We start from the raw sequence: 7,911 nt of genomic DNA on the forward strand, positions 1-7,911 counted from the left end.
AAATCTAATAAAAGAAATTTGATTTTTGAGTTTGAAACACTTTGATAATGCAATGCATATAGGAATGTCAATGTTAATGTTAGAAAATCAATTTTATGTTAAACATCTTTTATCCCGAAAATTTTAAATTTCCCAATTTTGTACAAGGATTTTTGTCCCTTAAAAAGGCATGTGAACAAGATTTGATTAAACAAAATGGATTTGGAAATACCATTTTAATACAGAAGCAAAGTTCAGCCGATTTCTGAAACACAATTTTAAACCCATCATATTTTGAATTTTCCCCATTTTTGTAGAAAATTGTAATTCTGTTTTGCTAAGAATCTGACAAAACATAATTGATTTTTGAGTTCAAAATACCTTAGAAATGTATACGTGAATGTCAATTTTTAAATTCAAAATATCTTGGTAATGTATTTGGGCAAAATACCTTGAAAATGAGTCGTCTTGGTCGTGATGATCAACTGGCTACATAGATAAGGTCTTAACGGACGTTCATGTAAATTTTTGGCAAAAATGACGTTGAAATTCTGAATCATCAAAAATCTCATGGACTAGCACATGAAAATCGACTAAATGGGGGGGGGGGGGGGGGTTTACTTGCTATGGGGCCCGTTTGACCTTGAAACTAGATCATTTTGGTCGTGGTGACTAACCGACTCCATTTATCTGGTCTTAATGGACATCCTTGTAATTTTTTTTGGATAAAATGATCCCAAAATTCTGGATCACAAAAAAAAAATTGTGGACTATAACACCATAAAATCGACAAAATAAGGGGTTTATCTGCTCTGGGCTCGTTTGATCATGAAAATGGGCCGTTTTGGCCGTGGTGACAACCTAACTCCATAAATAAGGTCTTAACGGACCTCCACGTAAATTTTGGCAAAAGATGATCTTAAAATTCTGGATCACCAAAAAAAGATAATGTACACCATAACACACAAAAATTGACAAAGGGGGGGGGGGGGGTTACCTCCTCTAGGCTCGTTTGACCTTGAAATGGGTCGTTTTGGAAGTGGTGACCAATCGACTCCACATATAACGTTTTAATAGATGTCCATGTAATTTTTTTGGCAAAAAGATCTCGAAATTCTGGATCACCAAAAATATAGTGTACTATAACACACAAAAATTGACAAAAGAGGGGGTTTACATGCTCTGGCTCGTTTGACCTTGAAACTGGGCTGTTTTGGCCGTGGTGACCAACTGGCTCAATAGGAAAAGTCATAATGGACGTCCCTTTAAATTTTGAGTAAAAATGACGTTAGTATTCTGAACCACAAAAAATCCCATCAACTATACCACATGAAACTCAAAATAAATTGGGGGTTTACCTGCTCTGGGATCAATTAACCTTAAAAATGGTCAGTTTTGGCTGAAAAACGTCCAAGAAAAAATTTGGCATTTTTGACGTCGGAATCCGGATCACCCAAAAAATGGTGTGCTATAGCACACGAAAATCGTCGAAATGAGGCGTATGCTCGCTTCGGGGCTCGTTTGACCCTCCAAAATGGGTCGAACAAGCCGTGATGGCCAACCGTATGCATAGACAAGGTCTTGGCGGACGTCCACGAAAAAATGTGGCATTTTTTACGTCGGAATCCGGATCACCAAAAAATGGTGTGCTATAGCACACGAAAATCGTCGAACTGAGGCGTATGCTCGTTTAGGCGCTCGTTTGACCCTCCAAATGGGTCGGACAAGCCGTGATGGCCAACCGTATGCATAGACAAGGTCTTGACGGACGTCCACGAAAAAATTTGGCATTTTTGATGTCGGAATCCGGATCACCCAAAAAATGGTGTGCTATAGAACACGAAAATCGTCGAAATGAGGCGCATGCTCGCTTCGGGGCTCGTTTGACCCTCCAAATGGGTCGGACAAGCCGTGATGGCCAACCCTATGCATAGACAATGTCTTGACGGACGTCCACGATAAAATTTTGCATTTTTGACGTCTGAATCCGGATCACCAAAAAAATGGTGTGCTATTGCACACGAAAATCATCAAAATGAGGCGTATGCTCGCTTCGGGGCTCGTTTGCCCCTCCAAATGGGTCGGACAAGCCGTGATAGACAACCGTATGTATAGACAAGGTCTTGACGGACGTCCACGAAAAAATTTGGCATTTTTGACGTCAAAATTTGGATCACCCAAAAAATGGTGTGCTATAGCACACGAAAATCGTCGAAATGAGGCGTATGCTCGCTTCGGGGCTCGTTTGACCCTCCAAATGGGTTGGACAAGCCGTGATGTCCAACCTTATGCAAAGAAAAGGTCTTGACGGACGTCCACGAAAAAATTTGGAATTCTTGACGTCGGAATCCGGATCACCCAAAAAATGGTGTGCTATAGCACACGAAAATCGTCGAAATGAGGCGTATGCTTGCTTCAGGGATCGTTTGACCCTCCAAATGGGTCGGAAAAGCCGTGATGGCCAACCGTATGCATAGACAATATCTTGACGGACGTCCACAAAAAGATTTGTTATTTTTGGTGTCGGAATCCGGATCACCCAAAAAATGGTGTGCTATAGCACACGAAAATCATCGAAATGAGGCGTATGCTCGCTTCGGGGCTCGTTTGACCCTCCAAATCGGTCGGACAAGCCGTGATGGCCAACCGTATGCATAGACAAGGTCTTAACGGATGTCCACAAAAAATTTGACATTTTTGACGTCGGAATCCGGATCACCCAAAAAATGGTGTGCTATAGCGCACGAAAATCGTCGAAATAAGGCGTATGCTAGCTTCGGGGCTCGTTTGACCCTCTAAATGGGTCGGAAAAGCCGTGATGGCCAACCGTATGCATAGACAAGGTCTTAACAGACTTCCACAAAAAAATTAGGCATTTTTGACGTCGAAATCCGAATCACCCAAAATATGGTGCGCTATAGCACACGAAAATAGTCGAAATGAGGTGTATGCTCGCTTCGGGGATCGTTGATCCTCCAAATGGGTTGGACAAGCCGTGATGGCCAACCGTATGCATAGACAAGGTCTTGATGGACGTCCACGAAAATATTTGGCATTTTTGACGTCGGAATCCGGATGACCCATAAAATGGTGTGCTATAACACACGAAAATCGTAAAAATGAGGTGTATGCTCGCTCCGGGGCTCGTTTGACCATCCAAATTGGTCGGACAAGCCGAGATGGCCAACCGTACTAATACACAAGGTCTTGACGGACATCCACGAAAAATTTTGCATTTTTGATGTCGGAATACGGATCACCCAAAAAATGGTGTGCTATAGCAAACGAAAATCGTCGAAATGAGGCGTATGCTCGCTTCGGGGCTCGTTTGACCCTCAAAATAGGTAGAACAAGCCGTGATGGCCAACTGTATGCATAGAAAAGGTCTTGACGGATGTCCACGAAAAAAATTGGCTTTTTTGACTCGGAATCTGGATCACCCAAAAAATGGTGTGCTATAGCACACGAAAATCGTCAAAATGAGGCGTATGCTCGCTTCGGGGCTCGTTTTACCCTCCAAATGGGTCGGACAAGCCGTGATGGCCAACCGTATGCATTGACAAGGTCTTGACGGATGTCCACGAAAACATTTGACATTTTTGACGTCGGAATCCTGATCACCCAAAATATGGTGCGCTATAGCACACGAAAATAGTCGAAATGAGGTGTATGCTCGCTTCGGGGATCGTTGATCCTCCAAATAGGTTGGACAAGCCGTGATGGCCAACCGTATGCATAGACAAGGTCTTGATGGACGTCCACGAAAAAATTTGGCATTTTTTACGTCGGAATCCGGATCACCCAAAAAATGGTGTGCTATAGCAAAGGAAAATCGTCGAAATGAGGCGTATGCTCACTTCGGGGCTCGTTTGACCCTCCAAATGGGTCGGCCAAGCCGTGATGGCCAACCGTATGCATAGACAAGGTCTTGACGGACGTCCACGAAAAAATTAGGCATTTTTGACATCGGAATCCGGATCACCCAAAAAATGGTGTGCTATAGCACACGAAAATCATCGAAATGAGGCGTATGCTCAATTCGGGGCTCGTTTGACCCTCCAAATGGGTCGGACAAGCCGTGATAGCCAATCGTATGCATAGACAACGTCTTGATGGACGTCCACAAACAAATTTTGCATTTTTGACGTCGGAATCCCGATCACCCAAAAAATGGTGTGCAATAGCACACGAAAATCGTCGAAATGAGGTGTATGCTCGCTTCGGGGCTCATTTGACCTTCTAAATGGGTCGGAAAAGCCGTGATGGCCAACCGTATGCATAGACAATGTCTTGACGGACGTCCACGAACAAATTTGGCATTTTTGACGTCGGAATCCCGATCACCCAAAAAATGGTGTGCAAAAGCACACGAAAATCGTCGAAATGAGGTGTATGCACGCTTCGGGCCTCGTTTGACCTTCCAAATGTGTCGGAAAAGCCGTGATGGCCAACCGTATCAATAGACAACGTCTTGACAGACGTCCACGAACAAAATTTGGCATTTTTGATGTCGAAATTCCGGTCACCCAAAAAATGGTATGTAATAGCACACGAAAATTGTTTAAATGAGGCGTATGCTCGCTTCGGGGCTCGTTTGACCTTCCAAATGGGTCGGAAAAACCATGATGGCCAACCGTATGCATAGAGAACATCTTGACGGACGTCCACGAACAAATTTGGCATTTTGACGTCGGAATCCCGATCACCCAAAAAATGGTGTGTAATAGCACACGAAAATCGTTTAAATGAGGCGTATGCTCGCTTCGGGGCTCGTTTGACCTTCCAAATGGCCCAAAGAAGCCGTGATGGCCAACCGTATGCAAAGACAACGTCTTGACGGACGTCCACGAACAAATTTGGCTTTTTTGACGTCAGAATCCCGATCACCCAAAAAATGGTGTGCAATAGCACACAAAAATCGTTTAAATGAGGCGTATGCTCGCTTCGGGGCTCGTTTGACCTTCCAAATGTGTCGGAAAAGCCGTGATGGCCAACCGTATCAATAGACAACGTCTTGACAGACGTCCACGAACAAATATGGCATTTTTGATGTCGAAATCCCGATCACCCAAAAAATGGTGTGTAATAGCACACGAAAATCGTTTAAATGAGGCGTATGCTCGCTTCGCGGCTCGTTTGACCTTCCAAATGGGTTGGAAAAGCCGTGATGGCCAACCGTATGCATAGACAACGTCTTGACGGACGTCCACAAACAAATTTTGCATTTTTGACGTCGGAATCCCGATCACCCAAAAAATGGTGTGCAATAGCACACGAAAATCGTCGAAATGAGGCGTATGCTCGCTTCGGGGCTCGTTTGACCTTCCAAATGGGTTGGAAAAGCCGTGATGGCCAACTGTATGCATAGACAACGTCTTGACGAACGTCCACGAACAAATTTGGCATTTTTGACGTCGGAATCCCGATCACCCAAAAAATGGTGTGTAATAGCACACCAAAATCGTTTAAATGAGGCGTATGCTCGCATCGGAGCTCGTTTGACCTTCCAAATGGGTCAGAAAAGCCGTGATGGCCAACCATATGCATAGACAACGTCTTGACGGACGTCCACGAACAAATTTGGCATTTTTGACGTTGGAATCCCGATCACACAAAAAATGGTGTGTAATAGCACACGAAAATCGTTTAAATGAGGCGTATGCTCGCTTCGGGGATCGTTTGACCTTCCAAATGGGTCGGAAAAGCCGTGATGGCCAACCGTATGCATACACAACGTCTTGACGGACGTCCACGAACAAATTTGGCATTTTTTACGTCGGAATCCCGATCACCCAAAAAATGGTGTGCAATAGCACACGAAAATCGTCGAAATGAGGCGTATGCTCGCTTCGGGGCTCGTTTGACCTTCCAAATGGGTCGGAAAAGCCGTGATGGCCAACCGTATGCATAGACAATGTCTTGACGGACGGTCACGAACAAATTTGGCATTTTTGACATCGGAATCCCGATCACCCAAAAAATGGTGTGTAATAGCACACGAAAATCGTTTAAATGACGCAGATGCTCACTTCGGGGCTCGTTTGACCTTCCAAATGGGTCGGAAAAGCAGTGATGGCCAACAGTATGAATAGACAACGTCTTGACGGACGTCCACGAAAAAATTTGGCATTTTTGACGTTGGAATCCCGATCACCCAAAAATGGTGTGCAATAGCACACGAAAATCATCGAAATGAGGCGTATGCTCGCTTCGAGGCTCGTTTGACCTTCCAAATGGGTCGGAAAAGCCGTGATGGCCAACCGTATGCATAGACAACGTCTTGACGGACGTCCACGAACAAATTTGGCATTTTTGACGTCGGAATCCCGATCACCCAAAAAATGGTGTGTAATAGCACACGAAAATCATCGAAATGAGGCGTATGCTTGCTTCGGGGCTCGTTTGACCTTCCAAATGGGTCGGAAAAGCCGTGATGGCCAACCGTATGCATAGACAACATCTTGACGGACGTCCACGAACAAATTTGGCATTTTTGACGTCGAAATCCCGATCACCCAAAAAATGGTGTGTATTAGCACACGAAAATCATTTAAATGAGGCGTATGCTCGCTTCAGGGCTCGTTTGACCTTCCAAATGGGTCGAAAAAGCCGTGATGGCCAACCGTATGCATAGACAACGTCTTGACGGACGTCCATGAACAAATGTAGCATTTTTGACATCGGAATCCTGATCACCCAAAAAATGGTGTGCAATAGCACACGAAAATCGTCGAAATGAGGCGTATGCTCGCTTCGGGGCTCGTTTGACCTTCCAAATGGGCCGGAAAAGCTTTGATGGCCAACCGTATGCATAGACAACGTCTTGATGGACGTCCACGAACAAATTTGGCATTTTTGACATCGGAATCCCGATAACCAAAAAAATGGTGTGTAATAGCACACGAAAATCGTTTAAATGAGGCGTATGCTCGCTTCAGGCGCGTTTGACCTTCCAAATGGGTCGGAAAAGCCGTGATGGCCAACCGTATGCATAGACAACGTCTTGAAGGACGTCCATGAACAAATATGGCATTTTTGACATCGGAATCTCGATAACCAAAAAAATGGTGTGTAATAGCACACGAAAATCGTTTAAATAAGGCGTATGCTCGCTTCGGGCGCGTTTGACCTTCCAAATGGGTCGGAAAAGCCGTGATGGCCAACTGTATGCATAGACAACGTCTTGAAGGACGTCCATGAACAAATATGGCATTTTTGATGTCGAAATCCCGATCACCCAAAAAATGGTGTGTAATAGCACACGAAAATCGTTTAAATGAGGCGTATGCTCGCTTTGGGCGCGTTTGACCTTCCAAATGGGTCGGAAAAGCCGTGATGGCCAACCGTATGCATAGACAACGTCTTGAAGGACGTCCATGAACAAATATGGCATTTTTGATGTCGAAATCCCGATCACCCAAAAAATGGTGTGTAATAGCACACGAAAATCGTTTAAATGAGGCGTATGCTCGCTTCGGGGCTCGTTTGACCTTCCAAATGGGTTGGAAAAGCCGTGATGGCCAACGGTATGCATAGACAACGTCTTGATGGACGTCCACAAACAAATTTTGCATTTTTGACGTTGGAATCCCGATCACCCAAAAAATGGTGTGCAATAGCACACGAAAATCGTCGAAATGAGGCGTATGCTCGCTTCGGGGCTCGTTTTACCTTCCAAATGGGTTAGAAAAGCCGTGATGGCCAACCTTATGCGTAGAGAACGTCTTGACGGACGTCCACGAACAAATTTGGCATTTTTGACGTCGGAATCCCGATCACCCAAAAAATGGTGTGTAATAGCACACGAAAATTGTTGAAATGAGGCGTATGCTCTCTTCGGGGCTCGTTTGACCTTCCAAATGGGTCGAAAAAGCTGTGATGGCCAACCATATGCATAGACAACGTCTTGCCAGACGTCCACGATCAAATTTG

The sequence above is a fragment of the Solanum lycopersicum genome, chromosome 5 (assembly GCF_036512215.1).
Source record: "Solanum lycopersicum chromosome 5, SLM_r2.1".
NCBI lineage: Eukaryota > Viridiplantae > Streptophyta > Magnoliopsida > Solanales > Solanaceae > Solanum > Solanum lycopersicum.